At 45.7% G+C, this 13,016-nt stretch overlaps 1 protein-coding gene across 2 annotated transcripts in view; it reads left to right on the top strand.

Annotated features, from left to right (window-relative positions):
* Positions 1-2,297: 2,297 nt before the first annotated feature.
* The window catches only part of Arsg (arylsulfatase G), a 127,212-nt gene continuing 116,493 nt past the window's right edge, over positions 2,298-13,016 (top strand). For both annotated transcript variants that reach the window (XM_041635649.1, XM_041635651.1), the window contains exon 1: positions 2,298-2,371. The gene's annotated coding sequence lies outside the window, so the exon portion shown is untranslated. The remainder of the gene's footprint in view (positions 2,372-13,016) is intronic.

The following is a 13,016-nucleotide window of genomic DNA, read 5'->3' as shown; positions in this document are numbered from 1 at the left end:
AGAAGCAGATGGGTTTGATGTGTCTTGTTTATGAAGTTTAATTCTCCCTTGAATGGTTACTCCTAATTATTCCCAGTTCTATGTTTTTTGTTTTTTGTTTTAATTTTCCTACCAGGTAAATGCAATTCTCCTGTGGGTCAACATTAATCATAAACCTAGAATGGATATTTGCCTAGGTTAAAAAATTGGGGATTATAATTATATGGACAAGATAAAGAATCCTTTTGGGCCTACTCTGCCAAGGAGCCAGGAATAAGAACTTCTGGAAGAAATTACTGTTGCTGAAAATAAGACTGAACAACTAAAAATTACATAGCAAACATTTATTATGTTTGCTAATAAATTTATTAAGCAGTCTTCATTTAAATGATGTTATAACAAATTAGATTGTATACACTTTTGGAGAATTTTTAGGATTTACTTTAAAAAAAAATACAATCTGTGGACTGGTGAGCTGGTTCAAAAGGTGAGGCACCTGTCACCAAACCTGAGGACTTGAGGCTGATTCCTGGGACTCACAGGCTAGGAGAGCGCCAGCTCTCCCAAGATGCCCTCTGACTTACTGCGTGGAGAGACAAAGACACACACACACACAACAGAGAGAGAGATTGAGGAATGTGTAATTTACTGTGCCTGCAACTCAGTGGGAGAGTTTTTTCCTCCAGAAAGCAGGAGAGACGGCTTGAGGCACGAAGCACGTTGCACTAGCCAGCACCTGGAGGTTTTGCTTTGCACATGCTAAGTGAACACAAGTTTAAAATACTGATGAAAATCATTTCCCAATGTCTAAATACCGCCCTAGATATAAGTGACTTTGCTTAAGGAAATGCTCAACATCCTTAGTCATCAGAGAAATGCAAATCAAAACAACTCTGAGATTCCATCTTGAACCTGTAAGAGCGGCCAAGATCAAAAACACTGATGACAACTTATGCTGGAGGGGTTGTGGGGTAAAGGGAACACTCCTGCATTGCGGGTGGGAATGCAAACTGGTACAGCCCCTTTGGATGTCAGTGTGGTGATTTCTCAGAAAATTAGGAAACAACCTTCCTCAAGACACAGTAATACCACTTTTGGGTGTATATCCAAAGGATGCTCAATCGTGCCACAAGGACATGTGCTCAACTATGTTAATAGCAGCATTGTTTGTCATAGCCAGAACCTGGAAACAACCTACACTGAACAACAAACCTTCCCTCGACTGAAGAGTGGATAAGGAAAATGTGGTACATTTACACAATGGAGAACTACACAGCAGAAAAAAAACGACATCTTGAATTTTGTAGGCAAATGGATGGAGCTAGAAAACATCATTATGAGGAAGTAACCCAGACCCAGAAAGACAATTCACTCATAAGTGGTTTTTAAACATAAAGCAAAGAAAACTAGTCTACAAATCACAATCCCAGAGAACCTAGACAACAATGAGGACCCTAAGAGAGACATACATGGATCTAATCTACATGAAAAGTAGAAAAAGACAAGATCTCCTGAGTAAATTGGGAGCATGGACCTTGGGAGAGGGCTGAAGGGGAAGGGAGAGGCAGGGAGGGGAGCAGAGAAAAATGTAGAGCTCAGTAAGTGTTGACATCTCCGACCACGAAAACTTAATAGAGACGGCCGAACAGGAGCAATAGGCAAGGATTTTTATCTAGTTTGTACTTTTCCTTCATTATTCCTACTTGGTTCTGTAGGACCCGTATGTAGGTTTTTAAATGCTTGGGGGGAGGGACAACCTCAGGTATCATTCCTCAGTGGTTAGGTCAAGCAGGCTGTCCAGTGAACCTTGGGATCCACCTGCCTGTTTCTTCACCCCCATCCTATGGGTGCTGGGTCACCCTTGGGCCTCTGTTTACACAGCAAGCACTTTAGTGAATGAACTATTTCCAGCTCTCTTTTCCCCATTTGAAATCTAAATTTTTTCACTGTAACTTAGACGGTGTAATTAAAAACACACCTGACAATCAAATCAGTGGTTTTCCACTGATTTGACGCCTTTTAAATCACTTGGTATCCTTCTGCCTCAGAGCCTCTTCGGGGCTGACATCACAAGCATGCCCCGGGCTTGCTTTTTGAAGCACACACTTCCCTGACACAGGGCTAAATGACTCATCTCAAACCCGTGGAGGAACAGAGGGCCAGGGTTGTTGGTTGTTTCTTCTCCGGAGCCCCAATGATAAAATCCAAGCAGGCAGAGGCGGGACGGCTATAGCCGCGGAGCGGGCCCTTCCCGGGCAGGAAGCGCGTCGTTGTCCCCGGCTGCGCCCGGAGGCCATCCCTCCCGCGGACGGCTTGTGGCGGGCGACACCTGTGACCGCCCCTGGGAGGAGAGTGGAGTGGCAGCGTGGCCTGCAGGGAGCCAGGAACCCAGGTAAACCACCGCAGCCTGACACACCCCAGGTCAGGATGCCCCAGCACCTGAACCGTGGGTGGAGTCGGTTCTCCTGTAGAGCACTTGCAAAACTCTTCTGCCGAAAGCTCGAATATCCGGTTGGGGGGTGTAGTCCAGGGCAGTCCTCTTCCATACAAATTCATGGGTTCGTTCCCCCCAGCACCGCCAACAACAGAGAGACAAACAAACAAACAACAAAACCCAACTAGTCTTAGTCACCTTCTGGGTTTATGTGGAGAAACTCCGTCCCATAAAGAACAAGTCATGCATGTAATTTTAACTTGTCTGGTAGATCCTCTGACCAATGGAAAAAGAAACGGGTGGAGTTTATCTCAGTGACATTCCTCCCAGTGCCACCAAACTGCCATCTTAATACGTAATCACTGTGAGGGCTGAGAGAGACTTTGTATTTGTTTTTCTTCCAAGTCTTCAAAAACCTCACCTGACATCTCCACTCCGGTTGGCTGCCCCGTGTGACTGTGGACTGTGTTGGACAGCGCAGCCCTGGAGTCTAAGTGGGAGGCTGTGCCCTTAAGACCCAGGCAGCGGTAGAGAAAGGCCGAGCTAGGGACTTTGCGGTGCGGGTCCAGGTGAATGTGGCACAGGCGGGCCGCTGCTTCACCTCCAGGGGGCGCTCTTGAGCGTTCCCCCTCCCTCCCTCCCTCCTGGCCTCCCTTCCTTCCTGTCTGTGTGAGACAGGGATTCACTATGTATCCTGGACTGGCCTCAAACTCACCATGTAGCCCTAAGCTGGCCTCAAACTTAGGTCAGTCCTCCTGCCTTAGCCTCCCCAGAGCTGGGATCACGGGCATTCACTACCATTCCTGACTTGTAGATTTTGTTTTTTTAGGCCTTCCTCTCATTGCCTAGGGCCTGGCACTTCCTTGGCGTATATTTCAGTTTGGGAAAGCCGAATTGTGTGTTTATAAATGTGGAGATTGTCTAGTGTTACACTATGGGTAGCAACCCCTCACGGGCTCCTAGAACTGGGTGTTGGGGGCACAAAATCACTCGGCAACTGCCAAAGGTATCTAGATGTGTAATTAGGCCTGGAGAGTTGGCTCAGTGGTTAGGAACACTGACCACTCTCGCAGAGGACCCGAGTTTGATTCCCAGCACCCGCATGGTCACCTGCAACCATCTGGAACTCCAGTTCCCGGGCTTCCAATGCCCTTTTCTGTCCTCTGTGGGTGCTGCATGCACGTGTTACACAGAAACACACGAGGCGAAATGTCGTTGAAAATCAAAGTGCAATGTCCATAAATGAATTTAGAATCAAGCGTGTAATGAATCGAGGTGCTTCTGGTAGGGCATGTCTGTGTCACACTGCAAGTTCACACACAACACACACACTGCAGTGCACATAGCGTCACGTCACACGTCTCCCGTGAAAACCGTCCCAGATTCCCCAGCTGAGATCCCGCACAATCCTATGTAAAGAGTTATGGTGTTTTGGTGCGTATACAAAGTCTTCTGGCCGGGCGGTGGTGGCGCACGCCATTAATCCCAGCACTCGGGAGGCAGAGGCAGGCGGATCTCTGTGAGTTCGAGACCAGCCTGGTCTACAAGAGCTAGTTCCAGGACAGGCTCCAAAACCACAGAGAAACCCTGTCTCGAAAAACCAAAAAAGAAGAAAAACCCAAAGTCTTCTGCTCCAACAGAAGCGTGGTTTAATTGTAGAAAATACTACTTCTGCTATACTCATGCCTCAGCCTGTGTCGTTAGTATAGTTTAGATTATGTTAAATGTTTCCATTTAGAAGTTCACATTTGAGTGGCTGACTTCAGTTTTGTTGCAACAAAATCCATACGATGAGCTTGTGTTGGGATTAGGACAGAATTTCTAACAACTTCTCAAATTGCCCTAAATACACTTCTACCTCTCGGTACTTTTTTTTTTTTTTTTTAAATGAGAGGGGGCATTTTCAGCACTGAAATTTAAATCAATCAAATGCACAAGCTGTGGAAAGTGTTGAAGATGTTGTGGACACTCAATCATGATTTAATCCCTCTCCCTGTTTGTGTGTGTGTGTGTGTGTGTGTCTGTGTGTGTTCTGGGGATCAAACCCATGCCTTTATGCATGCTAAGCGCTCTACCACAGCTCCACCCCAGTCCGAAAGTTAATCCTTTATGTAGAAAGAAACAACTACCTCCATCTCGTTAGTATACATGTTTGCTTTCATCTTTAAGAATTGTTTTTAAGTGAATTTATGATGATTTATTACCAGTAAATGTTTGATCTGCATACCTCTTTGATATGCCTACATACCTGGGGTCACAACAATTTCTCAAACAGAGAAGAGGGGTCCCGAGTGCGACTGTTTAAGATGCCCTGGTGTCCTGCATGTGGAGAGAAGGCGGTAACAGCCGAGGGAACGTGTGACATTTAAACCAGGGGCAAAAGTTGGACCCGATCCAGGTGGTTCTAATGCCAAGGTCTGTGATGCTTTCGGGTGTGATTGCGTGCAAGTAAAATACTCCCAGTAAGAACCCAAGCCCCTGTTTTGCAGATTGTTTGTAAAGGGGCTTATGGGATTATGCTGTCCTTCAATTTCTTTTCTAATCCAGATGGGGTCACCTAGGGGGTTGGTAAAGAATCAAAGGAGTCAGACTTGGGCCTTAAGGGAGGAGGAAGAGGTACAGGGTCAGGAAAGCTATCAATGGAGGGATAGAAGGGAAACTGGGCTGGTGAGATGGCTCATGGGGTGAAGGTGCTTGCAGCCAAGCCTGATGTCCCGAGTTTGGTCCCTGGGTTATCCTTTGGCTTCCATCTCTACACTCTATCACACCCCCCCATCACACACATACACACACACACACACACACACACACTACACATAGTAATAATAATAAAGAAGAACCAGGGACTATACATATCTCTCAGTAACAGAGTGCATGTCTAACACTTGTGAAGCCTGGGGTTTATCCCCAGCACCACGTAAAAGAGAAGAGAGAAACAGCTAAGTTTTATTTTGTTTGTTTCGCTGCCCAGGTCTTTCTGTGTGCTAGGAAAGTGTTCTAACCCCAAGCCACATACCCGATCAGTAACTGTGCATTGCAAAATGGCTAGTGGAAAGGACTTGAAATGTCACCAACACAAACATAAGGAAATGTCTCGGACGGTAGATAGGCCAGTTACTTTGGTTTGCCCTCACTGCCCATCGTACACACGTACTAAATCGTCACGCTGTGCTCTGTAACTGTGTACAGTTTCTGTGTGTCAGTATCTATGGGGTCCCAGGCGTGGGTGTACACACCTGCAACCCCAGGATCTGTGAAGCTCTGGCAGAAGAATGGTGAATAAAAGGACAGGTGGGACTATTACATAGAAAGTTCCGGGCCAGTTTGGGCTACATGGCTGTGGGATAGGAAGCAGACTAAGTTAAAACAAAATGTGCATGGGAAATACATTAATCTCACAACCCTCCTTTTGCATGGCTACCTAGCGTTCCTTTCTTCTGCCTGCTGTCTTCAGTCTCTGCTCATGGATCCATCAGTGTTTGATTGTTTTATAGCCAACATGCTATACAGTACTTGCTTGCTGGGTGCTTCGAGCCCCATCTTTGGATTTTGGAGCGACCGTGGTTTCTTTGCAGGATGTTTTCGGCTTCCTGTGACTCACCAAAGTGAAGTAGCACCAGACTCCTGGGCTCTCATCGTATATAGATACTGGTTTTGAAAACTCATGTAACAAAGGGGTCTGTCAATCAGTTAAAAATAACAAAATCATTTATTCACGTGTTTAGTCTCTTAATAATATTTTAATACTAGGCAGTATTGCTAGGCCTTGCCAAACCCTTCGGGGTATATATATAGCAGTGAAGAAAAAAGTTTCCCCTAACTTTCTAGACAAAGAGACAGAATCAAGGTAAATTGGTGCTTCTATAGCACAGACTCAGTAAAGGAAGAAAAGCAAATTCACTTGGAGTTGGGGGTTGAGATACATTCTCACATATGTAGTCCAGGAAGACTTGAACTTGCTGTAGCCAAGGATGACTTTGAACTCCTGGTCCTACATGTATGTGCCACCACAGCTGGGTTTATGCTGTGTTGGGGGTTGAGCTCTGGGCTTCCTGCATGCTAAGTGAGCCCTCTGTCAGTTGAACTGTGTCCCCCAGCCCCTACCCTCTTTTGGGTAGGACAGTTAGAAATGCCTCCATAGAAGCCGGGCAATGGTGGCGCACGCCTTTAATCCCAGCACTCGGGAGGCAGAGGCAGGCGGATCTCTGTGAGTTCGAGACCAGCCTGGTCTACAGAGCTAGTTCCAGGACAGGCTCCAAAGCCACAGAGAAACCCTGTCTCGAAAAAAAAAAAAAATGCCTCCATAGGGCTGACATTTGGAATTAAGCGAATTAAAAGGATATGTCATATGTTGATTGAATGGAAGGGTGTACCAGGCACAGACAACCTCAAGCTGAACAGTGAGAATCGGCAGGCGCTGGATTGGTGCTCAGTAGACACATGGCAGGCAGCTCCAGGACCAGAGAACCTGGCGCCCTCTTCTGGCCTCTTCAGGCACTGTAGGCATACAAGCAGGCTAAACACCCATAGACAAAATAGAAATAAGGGGGTGGGGATCGATTAGAGGTCAGCCTAGTTGGACCAAGGGGGAAAGCAACAGCATCATGTGGTTCATCTAGGGTCCGTACTTGAAGAGCTGTGGTTCGCCATGGCTGCTATGTGGGAATTTAAGGAGGGGTCAGAGTGTGTAGCAGGCAAACAGGCTGGAAGATTACTGTGATCATAATAGTTAAGACAATATTAGCTTGGATCAAAGAGAGATGCCAAGATGACAATGCAGACAGATCCTGGATATATTTAGAAAGCAGAGCCAGGTATCAGGGCACAAGCCCATAATCCCAGCACGTCAGAGACGGAGGCTCGAGGATCTGTCCAAGGTCATCCCTGCTACGTAATGAGTTTGAGGCTAGCCTGAGCTACGTGGGCCCTGTCTCAATAATAGCCACCCCCACCCCCACCCCGATAAAACCAACCAAAAGAAGAACCTAGCTCTGATGGAATGTGTAGAAATAGCAAAGGTCAGTGTGGTTTCGCAGAAGAGGGGCCAGAGCACACCGTGGTCAATACAAGACTAGAGTTCAGCAGCGAAGACAAGACTAAGGGCGGCGTGGAGGGGAGAGGGGGGCATCATGTTTGATCCTAAGGAAGAAGGTTGCTAAGGTCCTTAACCTGATTGTCTCCTTGAGTGACTGGAAGGGCAAGTAAGTGACACAGATGCATGGCCCAAGTTATATTCCCTCTCAGTGTCTTAGTGATGTGTGATTTCCCCCTCCAGGGAATCCGTAAGCACAGGAGTAAATCCAATTTGGTTTTTAAGTTTTAGTTTTTGCGTGAAAACCCAGACTGCTCGTTCCCGGCCACTGTTGTTGTCTTGTGCCTTTAGGAGGGTTGTAAAAATGAACACCAGGGGGCCCTAGTCTCTGGCCCACTTGGTGGATGTGAGGGAGCTGGCTTAGAGACTCGCCTGGAGACCAGGACTGCTTCTCTTTCCTTGGTCTTCTGTGTAGCTGTACAGGTGCGCCAGCCTGTAACGCGTCTGCATTGCCTTTTAAATGGCCTGATTTTAATGACTTTAAAACTTCAAAGCTATGGCTTCTAAACACTGGATTGCTTATCGGCGGACTCCAAAATGTGGGGGCTTTGGAAAATAAGGATTGTGCTGGACAGGTAGTACAGGCCTGTAATCCTTGCAGAGGGAGATGGAGGCAGGACAGAAGTCACAAGGTTGTCCCTGGCTGCTCAGTGAGTTCAAGGCCATCCCTGACCTTGAGGAGGAAAGAAAATGAATTGTGATGGTTTTGATTTTTAGTTTATTCTGGACAGAATATGTGTAATAAATACCTCTGGGTAACTTGAGTTTAGTCTATTGGAACTCAGACTTGGGGCACAGTTTCTACTCTGTACCAGATATCAGGGAATGCCCTGAAGCTGTGCACTGCTGGAGAATAAAATTGGTGACTTTGTGGGCCGGGAATGTAGCTCAGTTGGTAAGAATGCCTGCCTAGCATGCACCAGGGCCTGGTTTTGATCCCCAAAACTCCACAAAATGGGGCACAGTAACTATGCCTATAGTCCTGGCACTTCGGATGTGGAGGCAGGAGGATCAGAAGTTTTAGGTCCTCCCTACATAGTCAGTTGAAGGCTAGCCTGGGCTACATAAGACCATGCTTCAAAAAAGAAAGGATAAATTGGTAAGAGGTTTGGAAACAGTGTATGAAGACATTCATTTGCCTCTAGAGGGCATGAGACCTTAACGACTGGACAGGCTCACAGCCTACATTCATACAGAAAGGACGTGGTAGATATACAAGGACAGAGAGTGATGGGCTGAAGAGTCATCATGAAAAATTAAAAAAAAACATTGATTAATGTATTGACAATTGTCTGATCTTGCCTGTATTTGACACCTATGGTCTGAAAATTGCTTTGATGAGGGGCTGGAGGGATGATTCAGTAGTTCAGAGCCCTGGCTGCTCTCCCATACGACCCAGGTTCAATTCTGAGCACCCACATGGGAGCTCCCAGTGTCTGTGACTCCAGTTACGGGGGATCTGACACACTAGTCTGACTTCTGTAGGTACTGCACACAAGTCGTGCACACACATACATTCAGGCATCCCACTCATACACGTAAGCTACAATGAAAAACTCTGATTTTAATGCATGTGGGTGTTTTGCCTGCATGTGTGTCTGCACACCACACCTGCACCTGTTGCCCTCTGAGGCTGGAAGAGGGCATTGGATCCCCTTGAGCTGGAGTTACTGATGATTGTGAGCCAATGTGTGGGTGCTGGGACTTGATCCTGGGTCATCTGGAAGAGCAGCCAGTGCTTTTAATTGCTAAACCATCTCTCTAGTACCAAAATAATGGGCATTTAATAAAAACATGATTTTGATGATCCTGTGTGTGTTGTACGTCGGGGGGCGGGTTTCACATTTGTAAAGGTGGGTTCTCCTGTACCCGAGTGTGTGGGTGTCAGAGGTCATTTGTAAAGGTGGGCTCTCCTGTACCCAAGTGTGTGGGTGTCAGAGGTCATGACTGGGTGCCTTCCTCCACTACTTCTCATCTCCTATTGAGGCATGGTCTCTCACTGAGCCAGCTTGCTCTTTCAGCTAGACTGGCGGACGGTTAAGCCCCACTCCCTACCTCAAAGCTAAAGCTTTTTTTTTTTTCCTTTTTTGGTCTTTTATCAGTCAGTTAAGCAGTGCAGACTGACCTGGAACTTGTGATGATCTTGCCTCAGCCTCCTGAGTGCTGGTGTTACAGATGTGAGCCACTACACCAGGAATGGCAAGAGCTTCCCATTGCCAGAACTTGGTGTTCAGAGCTGTGCTGCGGGCCCATTGCAGTGCCTGATAGATGGAACAGGCTTATGAATGGTCTGAAGGCCAAACTGAGTCCACTACATACTCAGTGTTTAGTTTTGGTAGTTGATGAGACCCCAGAGAGTTCCCCAATGAACTATATCCCCTATAGGCTGTCCTTGAACTTGTGGTCTTCTTGACTTTGTCTCCCAATTTCTGGAATTATAGGTGTATGCCGCTAATCCTGGTACCAAATCTTTCTTTCTAAGATTTATTTTATTTTCAATTATGTCTGTGTGTGTGTGTGTGTGTGTGTGTGTGTGTGTGTGTGAGAGAGAGAGAGAGAGAGAGAGAGAGAGAGAGAGAGAGAGAGAGGGCAGGTGCCCAAGGAGTTCAGAAGAGGATGTCAGATCCCCAAAAGCTATAGTTCCTTGCAGGTGTGAGCTGCCCCACTTGGGTGCTGGGAACTGAACTTGGGTCTTCTGCAAGAGTGACATTGAGCCATCTCTCCATCACCTCCAATGTTTATTTTAATAGATTGCGAGTGAAAACTTTTTTAACATTTCCCAATAAATCAAATATGATTTGATGACATATGATTATTTTTATAAAATTCAAATTTCCAAACCGTGATAAAAATGTTGTTGAAGGGCAGCCATGCCCCTTCATTTACAGACTGTGACTTTTTTGGACCTACAATGGCAACTGAATTCTTTTGGCATAATCTGTGTAATAAGAAAGGCCTCAAGAATTTACTCTCTGGATCTTCATGGTAAAAGCTTGCCAGCCCTTGACACTAGGCACCTGTGCTTAAAGAGTTAGCATTCTGAGCAGACTTCCGTTGGTGGAGTGTCTGCTAGCATCTCAAAACCCAGGGTTCAACCCCTAGCTCCAGCTAAATCAGGCATAGTGGCTCACACCTGCTATCTCAGCATTTGGGAGGTAGAGGCAGGAGGATCTGAAGTTTAAGATTATTCTTGGCTGTATAGTAAGTTTAAGGTGAACCTGGACTCCATGAGATCCTGTCTCAAAAACAAGCTAGGAAGCCAGAAAATGCATGGAGCAAAACTAGAGATTTGAAAAGTTCTTGGGACTTTCTGGAACTTTCCATTCCCTTTGGCAAAGTAGCTGAGACAAATCTCCCCTTCAAGTGCATGCCCTCAATAGCCTGACTCTCTTCCACTAGGTCCCCACCTCCCAGTAGGGCCATGGCCTGGGGTACATTTAACATCACAGCATTTTAACATTTTTTTTTTAAGAGGATCATAAGATGTAGCCCTGGCTAGCTTGACCTTGAATTTACTACCACCATCCTCCTGCCACTGACTTCCAAATGCTGGGATTACAGGCATGTACCACCATGCCCAATGTTTTTTTTTTTTTAATATTTATTTACTTATTATGTATACAATGTTCTGTCTGTATGCCTGAAGGCCAGTTGAGGGCGCCAGATGTCGTTACAGATGATTGTGAGCCACCATGTGGTTGCTGGGAATTGAACTCAGGACCTTTGGAAGAGCAGGCAATGCTCTTAACCACTGAGCCATCTCTCCAGCCCCCCCCCCAATGTTTTTATTACATTTGAAAAACTATGTTTTATCTTAAGTGCACGGGGATGGAAGAACACGTATGCCATGGTTTCTGGGTGTAGGTGTCCGAGGACAGTGCGTACAACTTGGTTCTCTCTTCCGTTAAGTAGGTTCCGGAGATCAGACTTGAGTTATTTATTAAGTTTACTGAGTAATCATGCTGGCCCTCCCCCCCATGTGCACACACTTACAAGTGCACCCATTTAACACACGCGTGCAAAAGAAGATAGGAAGAAAGAAAAAGAAATGAAATTGGTTGACGAATGGGGGCATTTACCCTATATAAAGAATGTACCTTTAATTCTTGTGTACAAAAGGCTGAGGCAGGGCAAAGCTGAGACTTGTTAAAAGAAGAGGAAGAGGAGAAGGGGCAGGAATAATAATAATCAGATTATCAGGTTAAATTCTGTTTTGTTCTTTAATTGAGATTATTTCTTCTCAGAGTGATTAGGCTATTTAATTTTCATCTGTCCTGTTCTCCATTATTTCATTCTTCCTTTTCCTTTGAATTATTTTCTAAACCATTTCAAAATAATTTATAGGAAAGAGTCAGCAGAAGATAAAGGGTCAGACTCATCATTGTGGTGTGCACCTGTGGGAGGAAGGTCGCTTGTTGGTTCCCGGCTGCTCAGCCCTGAAATAATCATTATTAACTCTAGCTTCTTATTGGCTAACTCTTTTTTTTTTTTTGGTTTTTCGAGACAGGGTTTCTTTTAAAGAATTTTTTAGTTATTATGTGTATAGTATTCTCAGTATCCTGTCTGCATGTATGCCTGCAGGTCAGAAGAGGGCACCAGATCTCATTACAGATGGTTGTGAGCCACCATGTGGTTGCTGGGAATTGAACTCAGGACCTTTGGAAGAGCAGGCAATGCTCTTAACCGCTGAACCATCTCTCCAGCCCTCGAGACAGGGTTTCTCTGTGGCTTTGGAGCCTGTCCTGGAACTAGCTCTTGTAGACCAGGCTGGTCTCGAACTCACAGAGATCCGCCTGCCTCTGCCTCCTGAGTGCTGGGATTAAAGGTTATTGGCTAACTCTTACATCTGAATCTAACCCATTTCTAGTAATCTGTGTATTGCCACGTGGCTGTGGTTTACCGGGTAAAGTTTCAGAGTCTGTCTCCGGCAGCAGCTCCAATTACTTCAAGAGGAAGATGGGCATCAAAGAGGCTCCTGATGGAGTTGGTTAGCCATTTGGGCAAGAAACTGCTCTTGCCTGGACTGCTTGATGGTATGCTATGTGAACTGGACATACAGGACCCACAGAGAAATGACTGCTGAACTTGCCTAAAGGTGAGAAGGTCCTTCAGGGTTCCTGCTTCATGAAAGAGACTGCCAGACACAGAAGAAAGTGACTGACAAACTGCCAGTATAGGCAGAACTGTCTTTAAAATTCCCTGCTTCATGGAAGTCTGCCAGACACTATGGGCCTGTGGGCTGAAGATTAATGCCCCAACAATACAGAACTTTGGGTGACTATCCAGGCAAAGAGATATGTCTGTCATTTCCAGAGCTTTGGAAGTTTCTTACAATGCACTTCCTGTTTATTTAGGTAATATTATATACTTCTGGAGTCCTTGATGGAGTTGAAGAATTTATAGTTATAGTTTTCCCTAGTTATAATAAAAGATAAAGTGGATATACATATTATAACTGTAATTCTTGCTTGATACCTGTTTTGTTATATGTAGTTTTACTATGTTAAAGTT

The sequence above is a fragment of the Microtus oregoni genome, unplaced genomic scaffold (assembly GCF_018167655.1).
Source record: "Microtus oregoni isolate MIOR12 unplaced genomic scaffold, Mior012 000048F_ref0000485, whole genome shotgun sequence".
NCBI lineage: Eukaryota > Metazoa > Chordata > Mammalia > Rodentia > Cricetidae > Microtus > Microtus oregoni.
Note: the sequence above shows the minus strand (reverse complement) of the source record. Positions and strands in the feature narration are given on the sequence as shown.